We start from the raw sequence: 16,164 nt of genomic DNA on the forward strand, positions 1-16,164 counted from the left end.
GATCTGGGGTAGCCTGAAAGGAACTAGGACTAGTGACAATCCTTTCAGGCGGAGGATGAACCATTGAATGTGAAGGCTGGTGGGGTGAAAGGTGAGGACAAGGGGAACCCTATCATGGTTTTTGAAGGGAGGGGAAGGGTTGAGAGCAGAAGTGTGGGAAATAGAATGGACACGGGCAAGGGCCGGATCAACCACAGTAAAGGGGAATCCTCGGTTGAGTAAAAAGGAAGATGTGTTGGAAGCACTAGCATGGAAGGTGTCATCGCCAGAGCAGATGCAGCCTAGACGGAGAAACTGGGAGAATGGAATAGAGTCCTCACAGGAAGTGGGGTGGGAGGAAGTGTAGTCCAGGTAGCCTCCAGCTCCAGCTTACTACACATGGATTCCAACTAGAATGCCACCCTTCATGTTTTGGATCCACCCAGGATTACAGATATTCCGAGATATACAGCATCCATCAAACTACTGCTCTCACCGTATCCTGAGATCCACGCTAAATGCCATGCACCACCACATGAACACTCTTGACCTCTTTCTTCAGCAGCACCAATTCACTTTATCTCAAAGATGTCCTGGTCTGCAGTTCCATTTCATTCTTCACCTCATCCGGTGCTTTAACAAAAAACATTTTTTCTTCCTTTCAGGTGTTAAGGATTGTAAGCTTCAACAACTCTTGGACACCAACGCCCCTCCAGAACCTACTTCCCCATCACTTTCCTCTGACCCCATCCCTTAATCCAATCCCAACCCCTGCCATGTTTTCACTATTTCCTCTGACCTTCCCCTCTCTGACCGTGAACCATCAGTCCTCAGGTAAGGCCTGAGCTTCTTCCCCTTATGCCTCCATCTCAATGAATTTCAAGCTCGGCATGACGCCGAGCTCTTTTTCAGTTGCTTTTGTCTCCGTGCCCACTTCTTTGGCTAGGAGTCTTCCCCCTGCACAGCTGACTCTTTCTCCCGTTTTCAGTATTCTCATTCTACCTGGACCCCTCCCTCTGACCTCTTAAACACTGTAGACCTTTTCATTGCAAACTGCCGGCGTGACTTCAGCCATCTCAATTTCTCTGTTCCCTTTACCCAGTCCAACCTACTCCCCTCTGAACTTGCAGCACTCCATTCTCTCAGATCCACCCCCAACATTGTCATTAAACCTGTCGACAAGGGCAGTGCTGTAGTTGTTTGGTGAACCGACCTCTACCTTGCGGAGGCTGAATGCCAACTCTCTGACACTTCCTCCTACCTGCCCCTGGACCATGACCCCACTATTGAACATGAAGCCACCATTTCCAAGGCTGTCACTGACCTTATCTCCTCTGGAGATCTTCCCTCCACGGCCCCCAAGCTCATAGTTCCACAACCCCTCACAGCCTGCTTCTACCTTCTTCCCAAGATCCACAAACAGGACTGCCCTGGTAGACCCATCGTTTCAGCCTGTTCTTGCCCCATGGAATTATCTCTTCCTATCTCGACTCTATTTTTTCTCCCCTCGTCTAGTCTCTTCCCACCTACATTTGCGACTCTTCTGATGCCCTCTGCCACTTAAACAGTTTCCAGTTTCCTGGCCACAACCATCTCCTTTTCACGATGGACGTCCAATCCCTCTACACCTCCATCCCCCACCAGGTTGGCCTGACGGCGCTCCGCTTCTTCCTTGAACAGTGGCACAAGCAATCACCCTTCCACCACCATCCTCCTACACTTGTCTGAACTTGTTCTCACATTGAACAAATTCTCCTTTGACTCCACTCACTTTTGCCAAATTAAAGGTGTTGCTATGGGAACCCACATGGTTCCTAGCTATGCCTGTGTTTTTGTGATATATGTGGAACACTCTTTGTTCCAGTCCTACTCAGGTCCCCTCCCTCACCTTTTTTTCTGGTACATTGATGACTGTATCGGTGCCGATTCCTGCTCTCGCCCTGAACTAGAAAATTTCCTTCACTTTGCTTCCAATTTCCACCCTTCCCTCACCTGCCCTTCCTCGATTTCTCTGTCTCCATCTCTGGCAATAGGCTATTGACAAACATTCACTATAAGCCCACTGACTCCCACAGCTACCTGGGCTAAACTTCCTCCCACCCCGCTTCCTGTAATAACTCTATTCCACTCTCCCAGTTTCTCCACCTCCACTGCATCTGCTCCGACAATGCCACCTTCCATACTAGTGCTTCTGACATGTCTACCTTTTTCCTCAACCGAGGATTCCCCTCTATTGTGGTTGACATGGTCCTTGACTGTGTCTGTTCTATTTCCTGCACTTCTGCTCTCACCCCTTCCCCTCCCTCCTGGAACAATGATAGGGTTCCCCTTGTCCTCACCTTTCACCCCACCAGCCTCCACTTTCAACGGATCATCCTCTGCCATTTCTGCTACCTCCAGAGTGACCCCACCACCAAACACATCTACTCCCCACCTTCCCTTTCAGCATTCTGAAGGGAACACTCTCTCCGCGGCAGCCTAGTCCACTCCTCTATCACCCCCAACAGCCCTACCCCTTCGCCTGGCACATTCACATGCAAGCGCAGGAGATGCAACACATGCCCTTTTACCTCCTCCCTTCCCACTGTCCAGGGTCCCAAACACTCCTTCCAGATGAAACAGTGATTTACTTGTACTTCTTGCAATTTAGTATACTGTATTTGCTGATCACACTGCAGTCTCCTCTACACTGGGGAGACCAAACGCAGGTTGGGTGACTGCTTTGCAGAATACCTCCGTTCAGTCCATAAGGGTGACCCCGAGCTTCCGGTCGCCTGTCACTTTAATTCTCCACTCCACTCCCACTCTGACCTCTCCATCCATGGCCTCTTACACTGTTCCAATGAAGCTCAGCGTAAACTCGAGGAACAGCACCTCATCTTTCAATTATGCACTTTACAGCCTTCTGGACTCAACATCGAGTTCAACAATTTTAGACCATAACCTCTGCCCCTATTTTTTTTTCATCAATATTTTTTTCATTTTCTTCCTCTCTCATATTGACCATTCTGCCATTGCCATTTACACTTCATCTAGAGTCATCTTTTGTTTCTTAACTTGTGCCATTACCATCTCCTTTTGCCTTGCAACATCATCCCTTTTGTCTCTTAATCTCTCCTGCCTTCCATCCTATCACAGACCTTCCCTTTTGTTCTTTCCACCCCGCCCCCCCCCCTTTCCCTGCCCCTACACTTGCTTAAAAACCTGTTCCATCTCCAACTTTTTCCAGTTCTGATGAAGGGTTATCAACCTGAAACATTAACTCTGCTTCTCTCTCCACAGATGCTGCCTGACCTGCAGAGTATTTCCAGCAGTTTCTGTTTTAAATTTAGTTACGAGGTACTTTCTACCTGTATGGATGAGGAATAGGACAGCAGGGAGGATGGGCAAACTGACCACGGCACTGTGGCACAGGGGGCCATCCAAGTGGGGGGAGAAGGAAGGAATGTGGTAGTAGTAGGGGACAGTATAGTCAAGGGGATAGATACTGTTCTTTACAGCTGCGAAAGAGAGTCCCAAAGGCTGTGTTTCCTGCCCGGTGCCAGGGTTAAGGATATCTCTTCGCAGATGTAGAAGAACTTGGAGTGGGAAGGGGAGGATCCAGTTGTCATGGTCCATGTAGGAACCAATGACATAGGTAGAGCAAAGAATGAGGTTCTGCTGAGCGAGTTTGAGAAGCTAAGGTCTAAATTAGTAAGCATAACTGCAAGGGTAATAATCTCTGGATTACTACCTGAGCCACGCGCAAATTGGCATAAATTCAAGCAGGCCAGAGAGCTCAAAGAGTGGTGTCGGAAAAAGGGGTTTCAATTCATGGGGCACTGGCACCAGTACTGGGGAAAGAGGGAGCTGTTCCCTTGGGCCGTTGGGACGGGCTTCATTTAAACCATGCTGGAACCAGTGTCCTGGTGAATTGAATAACCAGGGCTGTAGATAGGGCTTTAAACTAAAAAAGGGGGAGGAGGGGTCAAGTGAGGGGAAATTTAGAAATCTAAAGAGAAAGGTCAAGACAATAGAACAGTGTAGCAATTTGGGTAATACTAAGAAGAGTGTGACAGAAAGGGACAGAGAGTTTAATGGTAGTACCAGAGAATAAGGTCAAAGCAGGGAATAATGGTAAAAAATTAAATTAAAGGCTCTTTATCTGAATGCACGAAGCATTCGTAACATGATAGACAAACTAATGGCACAAATAGAGATAAATGGGTTTGATCGAATAGCCATTACAGAAACATGGTTGCAAGGTGGCCAAGGTTGGGAACTAAATGTTCCAGGGTATTTGATGTTTCAAAAAGACAGGCAGAATGGAAAAGGAGGGGGAGTAGCCCTGATAATAAAGGATGAGATGAAGGACAGTATTGAGAAAGGATCCCGGCTCAGAAGATCAGGAAGTAGAATCAGTATGGGTGGAGATAAGGAATAACAAAGGGCAGAAAACACTGGGAGGAGTAATATATAGGCCCCCTAACAGACAGAATATTAATCAAGCAATAGTAGGAGTTTGCAACAAAGTAATGCAATAATCTTGGGGGACTTTAATCTTCATATAGACTGGACAAATCAAATTGGCAAAGGTTGCCAGGAGCATTAGTTCATGGAATGCATTCGGGACAGTTTCCTAGAACAATATGTCATGGAACCAACCAGGGAACAGGTTATTTTAGATCTTGTATTGTGTAATGTGACAGGGTTAATTAACAATCTCATAATAAAGGACCCACTGGGGCAGAGTGATCATAATATGATAGAATTTTACATTAATTTTGAGAGTGACTTGCCTAAGTCCGAAACTAGAGTCTTAAACTTAAATAAAGCCAATTACATAGGTATGAGGGGTGAGTTGGCTAAGGTAGATTGGAAAAATAGATTAAAAGGTATGGCGGTAGATAAGCAGTGGCTCGCATTTAAATAAATATTTCATAATTCTCAAAAAAAATACATTGCATTGAGAAACAAAAACTCCACGGGAAAAGTGATCCAACTAAAGAAGTTAAGGATAGCATTAGAATAAAGAAGTTTATAATGTTGCAAAGAATAATAGTAAGCCTGAGGATTGGGAGAGTTTCAGAAACCAGCAAAGGTTGACCAAAAAATTGATAAAAAGGGAAAAAATAGAATATGATAGAAAACTAGCAAGAAGTATAAAAGCAGATTGTAAGAGTTTCTACAAGTATGTAAAAAGGAAAAGAGTAGCAAAAGTAAACATTGGTCCCTTAGAGGCTGCGACAGGAGAAATTATTATGGGAAATAAGGAAATGGCAGAAACGTTCAACAAATATTTTGTATTTGACTTCACAGTAGAAGACACAAAAAGCATACAAAAAATGGTGAGGTACCAAAGGTCTAATGAAGGTTAGGAACTTAACGTAATTAATATAAGTAGAGAAAAGGTACTAGAGAAACTAATGGGACTAAAAGCCAACAAATCCCCTGGACCTGACGGCCTACATCCGAGGGTTCTAAAAGAGGTAGCTGAAGAGATAGTCGATGTATTGGTTTTGACCTTCCAAAATTCCCTAGATTCTGGAATGGTCCCAGCAGATTGGAAGGTTGCAAATGTAACACCACTATTTAAGAAAGGAGGGAGAGAAAAACAGGGAACTACAAGCCAGTTAGCCTGACATCAGTCACCGGGAAAATGCTGGAATCCATTGTTAAGGAAGTGGTATCAAGTCACTTAGAAAATCATAACATGATTAGGCAGAGTCAACATGGTTTTATAAAAGGGAAATCGTGTTTGACAAATTTATTAGAGTTTTTTGAGGATGTAACTAGTAGGGTAGATAAAGGGGAACCAGTGGATGTAGTATTTTTGGATTTCCAAAAGGCATTTGATAAGGTGCCACGTAAAAGGTTATTACACAAGATTAGGGCTCATGGGGTTGGGGGTAATATAGTAGCATGGATAGAGGATTAGTTAATGGACAGAAAACAGAGAGTAGGGATAAATGGATCTTTTTCAGTTTGGCAGGCTGTAACTAGTGGTGTAGCGCAAGGATCAGTGTTGGGGCCTCAGCTATTTACAATCTATATTAATGACCTAGATGAAGGGACCGAGTGTAATGTATCCAAGTTTACTGATGGTACAAAGCTAGGTGGGTCAGTTCTTCTTAGGCAGTCCCTCGGAACCGAGGATGACTTGCTTCCACATTAAAAATGAGTTTGCAGGTGACTGATGAGTCCAATGCGGGACCTACATTCTCTGTCACAGGTGTGGCAGATGGTGGCTGAAGGGACGGGTGGGTGTGGTGCTTGGGTTGATGTGTGCCCTTTGCGCTGCCTGCGCTTGGCTTCCGCTTGCTCCCGGCGAAGAGACTCGAGGTGTTCGGCGCCTTCCCGGATGCTTCTCTTCTACTTTGTGCGGTCTTGGGCCAGGGATTCCCAGGTGTCAGTGGGGATGTTACACTTTTTCAAGGAGGCTTTGAGGGTGTCCTTGAAGCGTTTCCTCTGCCCACCTGGGGCTCTCTTGCCATGTCGGAGCTCCGAGTAGTGCGCTTGTTTTGGGAGTCTCGTATCGGGCATGCGGACAATGTGACCCATCCATCGGAGCTGATCAAGCGTGGTCAAAGCTTCGATGCTGTGGATGTTGGCCTGAGCGAGAACACTGATGTTGGTGCGCCTATTCTGCCAATGGATTTGCAGGATCTTGCTGAGGCAGCGTTGGTGGTACCTCTCCAGTGATTTGAGGTGCCTGCTGTACATGGTCCATGTCTCTGAGGCATACAGCAGGGCGGGTATCACTGCTGCTCTGTAGACCATGCGCTTAGTGCCAAGTTTGAGGTCCTGGTCTTCAAATACTCTCTTCCTCAGGCGACCAAAGGCTGCACTGGCACACTGAAGGCGGTGTTGGACTTCATCATCGATGTCTGCCCTTGTTGACAGTAGGCTCCCGAGGTATGGAAAGTGGTCCATGATGTGTATGTACCTTTAAGAGAAGAACTGATTCTATACTGCAGTACCGGCAGTGACCACCCCGTATATAAAGCCATAGCAGGCTTCTGTACTTCAGTCTTGAATTACTCTCTGTTCAGTAAATACCTGTTTTATTGTTCTCCTGCAGTCTGAGTATTATTGATCCTCGGACACTACACTGGCGACGGGCAGGTTTGAACTCACCTGCAGTACTGCATCACCTCACGGGGATCTTTTCCCTGAAGAGAAGCTTCTTGGAGGTCAAAGTCAGAACGGCGGGCATCGACCACGGGCAACCGCCCAGGGATCCATCGGAGAGTTGCAGGGGAGGCTGTGGAGAGCTGGGCCTGGCTCCCCAGTCGAGGTGTTCCAGCAAGTCGTGCTGGTAGCAGGTAGTGCGCTGACCCTTCCGGACTGCGGCGGGCTCGGGCTCGATCGAGCGGCTCTGCAAAGGGGCCGTGCAGCATCGTCGGGAGGAAGAGAGAGAGAGAGGGTGGAGCGCACAGGGCGCGGTCAGTGCTCAAGAACAGGACAGCGTGGAGAGGATAGAACGCGGGGAAGGAAAAGTGAGACGCGCCGAAGCTGCGGGTCGCCGCCATTACCCTGTAGAACGCTAGGAGCAGCGTGGCAGCAAGGGGAAGAAGGAAAAGCACGGGAGGCGCCATTTTAAATCACCCAAGATGCCGAAGAGTGGCAGTATCACTGCTTTCGACAATGAGGTAGAAGACTGGACCATGTATGTGGAAAGAATTGAAGTGTACTGCAATGCCAATGAGGTGGCCAATGGAAAGAAGGCGTCGGTATTATTAAATTTGATAGGCGCGAGAACGTACGGCCTATTGCGGAATTTAATTACCCCAGCTAAACCAATGGAGAAAAGTTTTGAAGAGATTGTTAATATCTTACAGGAACACCTAAACCCTACACTGCTGCTGATAGCAGAAAGATTCAAGTTCCATAAAAGAAACCAGCACAAAGATGAGAACAATGCTGACTATCTTACGGAACTACGCAAGTTATCGAAGCACTGCCAGTTCGGAGCAGGACTGGCAGACACCTTACGGGATAAGTTTGTCTGCGGGCTCCAGAGTGAAGGAACCCAGAAACGACTACATCCGGAAAAGGACCTGATGCTAGAACAGGCTTTCAGCGTGGCAGTATCCTACGAAGCAGCAGCACGGGGAGCTGCGGAAATACAACAGAAACCACAAGAATACAGCGCTAACGAAATGGCGTATGGAGCAGAAAAGTGCTATCGCTGTGGCAGAACAACCCATGATCAGAAGGACTGCTGGTTTAAGGACAAAGTATGCAGGCAATGCGGGAAAATGGAACATATAGCAAGAGTCTGCAGGTCGGGAAAGAAAACCAACACTACAAGAACTACTAAGGAAAAGTACAAGAAAGTAAAAAAAATGACAGACAGTAGTTCGGAAGATCAGGAGAGTGATAATGACTCCGGGAGCAGGAGACTAAGTTGTCTAAAGTTACACAACGTGATCGCAAAGGAGGATCACCGAACCATTTGGGTCACCCTCATGATAGCAGGGTCCCAAGTAAAGATGGAATTGACTACAGGATCAGCCCTAACTGTCATGAATCGACGAGACTATGAGCGGCTATTCTCACACATACCCTTGAAGGACACGTCCATTGTATTGACGACATACACGGGGCAAAAAGTCTACCCCAGAGGAAAAATAAGGGTGCCAGTTGAATACAACGGCAATGAAACACAGAAACTGTATCTATATATACTACAAGATGGAGGACCACCACTATTGGGACGTGAATGGATCCGAAAAATACAATTGGATTGGCATTCCATTCAGGCGCTAACTGTGACTGATAAAAAGGATGATGACGTCACACCTGGACGACTGTCACAAATTCTAACTGACGTGAAAGAGGTGTTCCAACAAGGACTTGGGACTCTAAAAGGAGTAACGGCAACGATAAAAATCGAAGATAACACAAACCCAAAATTTTTTAAGGCCAGACCAGTACCTTACGCGATCCGCCCAGCCGTTGAAGCAGAGCTGGAGAGTCTGGAGCGTTCGGGTGTGTTGTCCAAGGTGGACTGGAGCGAGTGGGCCACACCCATCGTTCCTGTAATGAAGAAATCATTGAGCAGCACGCCTGGGGAACCGAAGAAGGTTCGCATCTGTGGGGACTTCAAGGTAACTGTGAACCCAGTCCTGCACACAGTACACTATCCACTTCCACGGATAGAAGATATTTTCGCCTCACTATCTGGAGGGAAACGCTTTACAAAGATTGATCTGGCCCAAGCGTATCTACAAATGGAGGTGGAAGAAACATCTAGGAAATACCTCACGATAAACACTCACAAAGGCCTTTACCAGTAGAATCGACTGGTATTCGGGGTAGCATCAGCCCCGGCTATTTGGCAGAGGGCGATGGAACAAGTCCTGCAAGGGATCCCGGGGACCCAGTGTTATTTGGACGACATCCTGGTTACAGGCGAAAATGACAGTGAACACCTTGCCAACCTGGAGCAGGTGCTCACGAGATTACAGGAATATGGGCTACGAGCCAACCGCCCCAAATGCGAGTTCGTCAGGAGACAAATCTCGTATTGTGGCCACATGATTGATGAGGAAGGGTTGCATAAGTCGCCGGAAAAGATTGAGGCTGTAGTCAAGGCTCCAGCACCGGAAAATGTGTCGCAACTGAGGTCGTTCCTCGGGTTGGTGAACTACTACCATAAGTTCTTGCCGAATTTATCTACAATTCTGCACCCACTGAACGCCCTACTGCAAACAGGAGCAACATGGAAATGGAGTGATGAGTGTAAGCGTGCCTTTCAGAAATGTAAATGCCTAATCACTTCAAAAGAAGTATTGGCCCACTACAATCCAACACTACCGATTCGGTTAGCATGTGATGCATCTCCCTACGGCATCGGAGTGGTGCTGTCACACTAATTCCTTGACGGTTCAGAGAGGCCAATAGCCTTTGCGTCGCGCTCGTTAACCTCAGCCGAGCGTAACTATGTCCAGATTGACAGGGAGGCCCTCAGCCTGGTGTGGAGGGTGAAGAAGTTCAATCACTATCTGCACGGGCAGAAATTCACCCTACTGACTGATCATCAGCCCCTGGTCTCCATTTTTAACCCAAAGAAGGGCGTTCTGGTGATGACGACGCAACGGCTGCAAAGATGGTCACTTTTTCTAGGGGCACATCAGTACGACATAGAGTACAAGGGTACGAAACAGCATGGAAATGCTGATGGGCTGTCGCGCCTACCGTTGCCTACGGTAGAGGAAGCACCTGCAGTGGACCCTGTTGAGATATTCCATGCGACCATAGCCGAATGTCTACCTGTTACAACCTCAAGTATAGAGAAGGAAACCCGAAATGACCTGACACTCTCTCGGGTCTATGATTTGACGGTGAAGGGATGACCAGCACATGGCGACTCACTGTTGCCAGCATTCTCGCCAAGGAGAGAACAGCTGTCAGTGTGCCGGGGGACCTTGATGTGTGGATCCCGAGTGGTAATTCCTCCCAAGTTGAGAGATAGAGTGCTCAATGAGCTTCATGAGGGTCATCTGGGAGGGGTAAAAATGAAGAGCCTAGCCAGGGCGTTTGTGTGGTGGCCGGGAATCGAAAAAGAAATCGAGGATATGACCAAGAGATGCACAGGATGCCAGAAGGTCCAAAACGCTCCACCACAGGCCCCGCTACATCCATGGGAGTGGCCCTCATCTCCATGGCAACGGGTACACATTGATTTTGCTGGTCCATTTATGGACTCAATGTTCTTAATCGCTGTGGATGCCCATTCAAAATGGCCAGAGGTCATCAAAATGTCCTCCACCACCACGGAGAAAACTATTGCAGTCCTAGGGACCATCTTCGCCAGGAATGGCTTGCTAGAACAGATTTGCTCCGACAATGGGCCACAGTTTGTGTCCGAGGATTTCCGGAGGTTTCTGAGGAATAATGGGGTGAAACATTACACATCTGTCCCATATCAACCAGCCACAAATGGATTGGCTGAGAGGTTTGTTCAGACCTTTAAAAAGGCAATAAAGGCAATGCATAATGACGACATACCACTACAACACAAGGTGGATAATTTCTTGTTTGCTTACCGGAATGCGACACATGCAGTCACCAACCAAACTCCAGCCATAATGTTCTTCAACCGAAGTCTAAGATGTCGCCTGGATTTGCTCAAACCAAACATAAGATGAGATGTTGAGGATAAGCAATTCCAGCACATAAATGAGAAGCCAACCAGGAGCTTCAAGATAGGGCAACCAGTCTTGGCCCGCGACTACCGAACAGAAAAATGGCAGCCAGGAATGATATGCACACAGCAGGGACCACTAATGTACACAGTGGACGTTGGAGAGAGCATCGTGAGATGCCATGCTGACCAGATTCTAGAGTCACAGGAACAAGCCAAACCCATACCACGAGCAGGTGCACCTGGTAATCAACCCGAAGTACAGGTTGCGTCGACCTCAGAAGCAGTGATATTGGAAGCTGACGAACCAACCAATGACAATGAGCCAGAATCAACTCCGCCGCAAGAACAGGATACTCGAGAAAGGCGTTATCCAGTCAGGATCAGGAAGCCTCCTCAAAGACTGAACTTATAAATGATTATTTCAGTTGATGTATATAGTACAGAGAAAATTGTAATTGTAATTAGTTATTATTTAGTTGTTAAATGAATGTTATGTACTGTTTATCTAAAAGGGGAGGAATTGTTGTGTATGTACCTTTAAGAGAAGAACTGATTCTATACTGCAGTACCGGCAGTGACCACCCCTGTATATAAAGCCATAGCAGGCTTCTGTACTTCAGTCTTGAATTACTCTCTGTTCAGTAAATACCTGTTTTATTGTTCTCCTGCAGTCTGAGTATTATTGATCCTCGGACACTACAGTCCACATTATCCAAGGCCTTGTCATGGATTTTGATAATTGGGGGGCAGTACAGTGTGGCGGGGGCAGGTTGGTAGAGGACCTTTGTCTTACGGATGTTTAGTATAAGGCCCATGCTCTCGTACACTTCGGTGAAGGTGTTGATGATGGTTTGGAGTTCGACCTCCGAGTGAGTGCAGACGCAAGCGTCGTCTGCATACTGTAATTCGATGATAGAGGGTGGGACGACCTTGGACCTGGACTGGAGGTGACGGAAGTTGAACAGTTTCCCGTTTGTTCTGTAAATTAGCTCCACTCCATTGGGGTGCTTACTGAGGGTGAGATGGAGCATTGCAGCAAGGAAGATCAAGAAGAGCGTTGGTGCGATGACACAGCCTTGCTTGACCCCGGTTCGTACGTGAATTGGGTCTGTGGTGGCACCATTGTTCAGGATCACGGCTTGCACGTCATCTTGAAGCAAGCAGAAGATGGTGACAAACTTTTGAGGCAGCCGAATTTGAGGAGGACACTCCATAATCCCTCACGGTTGACAGTGTCGAAGGCCTTTGTGAGATCAAAGAAGGCCATGTACAGCAGTTGGTGCTGTTCCCTACATTTCTCTTGTAATTGACGTGCGGTGAAGGTCATGTCCATTGTGCCCCTTAGTGGGCAGAATCTGCATTGTGACTCTGGGTGGAGCTCTTCGGCCACTGGGAGAAGGTGATTGAGGAGGATTCTTGCGATAAGCTGTGAGGAGAACACAAAAAGTCTGCAAAGGGATATAGATAGGCTAAGTGAGTGGGCAGTAAGGTGGCAGATGGAGTATAATGTAGGGAAATGTGAGGTTATTCACTTTGTTAGAAAGAATAGAAAATCAGAATCTTTTTTAAATGGTGAGAAACTTTCAAATGTTGGAGTTCAGAAAGATTTGGGTGTCCTCGTGCAAGAAACACAGAAAGCTAGCATGCAGGTACAGCAAGCAATAAGGAAGGCAAATGGCATGTTAGCCTTTATTACCAGGGGATTGGAGTATAAGAGTGAGGAAGTCTTGCTACTATTGTACAGAAACTTGGTGAGATTACACGTGGAGTGCACAGTTTTGGTCTAAGGAAAGATACACTTGCCTTGGAGGCGGTGCAACGAAGGTTCACTAGATTGATTCCTGGGATGAGAGAGCTGTTCTATGATGAGAGATTGTGTAGAATGGGCCTATACTCTCTGGAGTTCAGAAGAATAAGAGATGATCTCATTGAAACATGTAAGATTCTGAAGGGGATTGACAGGGCAGGTGCTGAGAGGTTGTTTCCCCTGGTTGGAGTGTCTAGAACTAGGGGGCATAGTCTCAGGATAAGGGGTAGACCATGTACGACCGAGATAAGGAAGAATTTCTTCACTCATAAGGCTGTGGATGCTGAATCTTCATGGCTGAGACAGATAGATTTTTGGACTCTAGGGGAATCAAGGGATATGGAGATCGGGCGGGAAAGTGGAGTTGAGGTCAATGATCAGACATGATCTTGTTGAATGGCGGAGCAGGCTCGAGGGGCCATAAGGCCTACTCCTGCTTCTATTTCTTATGTTCTTATGACAAATTAGTACAGTTAAAATGTTGTAAAAGTTTTGTAAATAACTGACTTACAGCGTGAGATGTGACAACCTCTTTCTATATGTGATGTTCGCACAAGGTCACACTACATGTTGTCAAGCAATCTATTATTGATGCAAGCCAACTTCAGTTAGTTAATCCATATTTTGCCAGTAAGATAACATCATTGATATTGGAAAAAGTAAAGCTTATGTAAGACGACATTTAATTTGATGGTTTCAACAGCAAATAAAGTTGTCAATTTTCTGTATTCAATTTACAAAGTGAGCACTGTCCAAAATAAAACCCAACCAAACACATCAAGGATATGACTTATGCCAATAATAAGGTTATATAAGAATATATAGCCGTTACTCAGTGGGTAACACTCTCACCTTTGAGTCAGAAGGTTGTCGGTTCAAGTCTCACTCCAGAGACCTGAGAGCTCATAACCTAGGCTGACATTCCATTGCAGTATTGAGGAAGTGCTGCACTGTCGGAGTTGCTGTCTTTCAGATTATATGTCAAACTGAGGCCACATCTGCCCTCTCAGGTGGATGTAAAAGGTCCCACGGCACTATATAAAGAAGAGCATATGAGTTCTCCCCAGTGTCCTGGCCAATATTTATCCTTCAACCAACATCACTAAAACAGATTATCTACTGTTTTTATAAGCTTGCTGTGTGCAAATTGGCTGCCTACATTACAAGAGTGACTACACTTCAAAAGTACGTAATTGGCTGTAAAGTGCTTTGGGATGTCCTGAGGTTGTGAACGGTGCTATATAAATGCAAGTTCTTCCTTATCTTCCCAAAATTACCACTCTCGACATTCTAGATCAAGTTCCATAGTTTCAAACAAAGTAAAAATTCTCGGAATTTCTGATTTGCTGAACATCTTCCAGCATTCGATGGAATCTGGAACAATACCCATGGATTGGAGGGTAGCTAATGTTACCCCACTATTCAAAAAAGGTGGTAGAGAGAAAACGGGGAATTACAGACTGGTAAGCCTGACATCGGTAGTGGGGAAAATGCTAGAGTCCATTATAAAAGATGTAATAGCGGAACACTTGGAAAACAGTGACAGGATCGGACAAAAGTCAACATGGATTCACAAAAGGTAAATCGTGCTTGACTAATCTACTGGAATTTTTTGAGGATGTAACTAGTAAAATAGATAAGGGAGAACCAGTGGATGTGGTGTATTTGGACTTTCAGAAGGCTTTCGATAAGGTCCCGCATAAGAGATTAGCATGTAAAGTTAAGGCACATGGGATTGCGGGCAAGGTACTGACTTGGATAGAGAACTGGTTGGCAGACAGAAAGCAAAGAGTTGGAATAAACGGGTCTTTTTCCGAGTGGCAGGAAGTGATTGGTGGGGTACCGCAGGGATCGGTCCTTGGGCCCCAGCTATTCACAATATATATTAATGATCTAGACAAGGGAACTAGATGTAATATCTCCAAATTTGCAGATGACACAAAGCTGGGTGGGCGTGTGTGCTGTGAGGAGGATGCTGAGAAACTCCAGGATGATTTGGACAGGTTGGGTGATTGGGCAAAAGCATGGCAGATGCAATATAATGTGGATAAGTGCAAGGTTATCCACTTTGGTGGCAAAAACAGGAAGGCAGGTAATTATCTGAATGGCAATAGATTGGGAGAAGGGGAAGTGCAACGAGACCTGAGTGTCCTTGTGCACCAGTCGCTGAAGGTAAACGTGCAGGTGCAGCAGGTGGTTAAGAAGGCAACTGGCATGTTGGCCTTTGTAGTGAGGGTTTGAGTACAGGAACAAGGATGTCTTGCTGCAGTTATACAGGGCCTTGGTGAGACCACATCTAGAGTATTGTGTGCAGTTTTGGTCGCCTTATCTGAGGAAGGATGTTCTTGCCATGGAAGGAGTTCAGCGAAGATTCACCAGGCTGATACCTGGATTGGCAGGAATGATGTATGAGGAGAGATTGGGTCGATTGGGCTTGTACTCGCTGGAGTTCAGAAGAATGAGAGGGGATCTCATTGAAACTTATAAAATTCTGACAGGACTGGACAGACTAGATGCTGGAAGGATGTTCCCGATGGTCGGGGAGTCCAGAGCCAGGGGTCAGAGTCTAAGGATAAGGGGTAGGCCATTTAAGAGAGAAATGAGGAGGAATTTCTTCACCCAGAGAGTGGTGAACCTGTGGAATTCTCTACCACAGAAGGCAGTAGAGGCCAATACATTAAATATATTCAAGAAGGAGTTGGATATATTTCTTAAGGCTAAAGGGATCAAGGGGTATGGGGAGAAAGCAGGGACCGGGTATTGAATTTGGATGATCAGCCATGATCGCATTGAAAGGCGGAGCAGGCTCGAGGGGCCGAATGGCCTACTCCTGCTCCTATCTTCTATGTTTCTATGTTTCTGAAGGGGGCAAATAGAATTGGGTGGTCTTTTGGGCTATGCAAATATTGTCAATGATGAGCTTTGTGTATAGTTTCTTGAGTTCTGATTATCTTTGGAAGCTGTTTGGAAACATGATCACAAGTTGATTTGCTATTTCTGGAAATGTACTTACTGCTTTTCCGAAATCTAGGTGGGTGGTGTGTTGGGGGGATGACTTTGACCTTGAAGTTCCTTTGTACAGTCATACATAGAAACATAGAAGATAGGAGCAGGAGTAGGCCATTCGGCCCTTCGAGCCTGCTCCGCCATTCAATGAGATCTTCTTCTTCTTATCGTGTCTACACACTGTTCCCTTTGGGGAACAGTATGAAGTAGTGGAAGGATTTCTGGCCGCGTTAAACGC

The 16,164-nt window shown here is 46.3% G+C and overlaps 1 pseudogene; it reads left to right on the forward strand.

Moving 5' to 3' along the window:
* The first annotated feature begins 754 nt into the window (after positions 1 to 754).
* Positions 755 to 15,907, forward strand: LOC147116117 (uncharacterized; annotated as a pseudogene).
* The last annotated feature ends 257 nt before the right edge of the window (positions 15,908 to 16,164 follow it).

This window comes from Somniosus microcephalus, chromosome 6 (genome assembly GCF_052327205.1).
Source record: "Somniosus microcephalus isolate GS21.2 chromosome 6, FLI_Smic_1.0, whole genome shotgun sequence".
Classification (NCBI taxonomy): domain Eukaryota; kingdom Metazoa; phylum Chordata; class Chondrichthyes; order Squaliformes; family Somniosidae; genus Somniosus; species Somniosus microcephalus.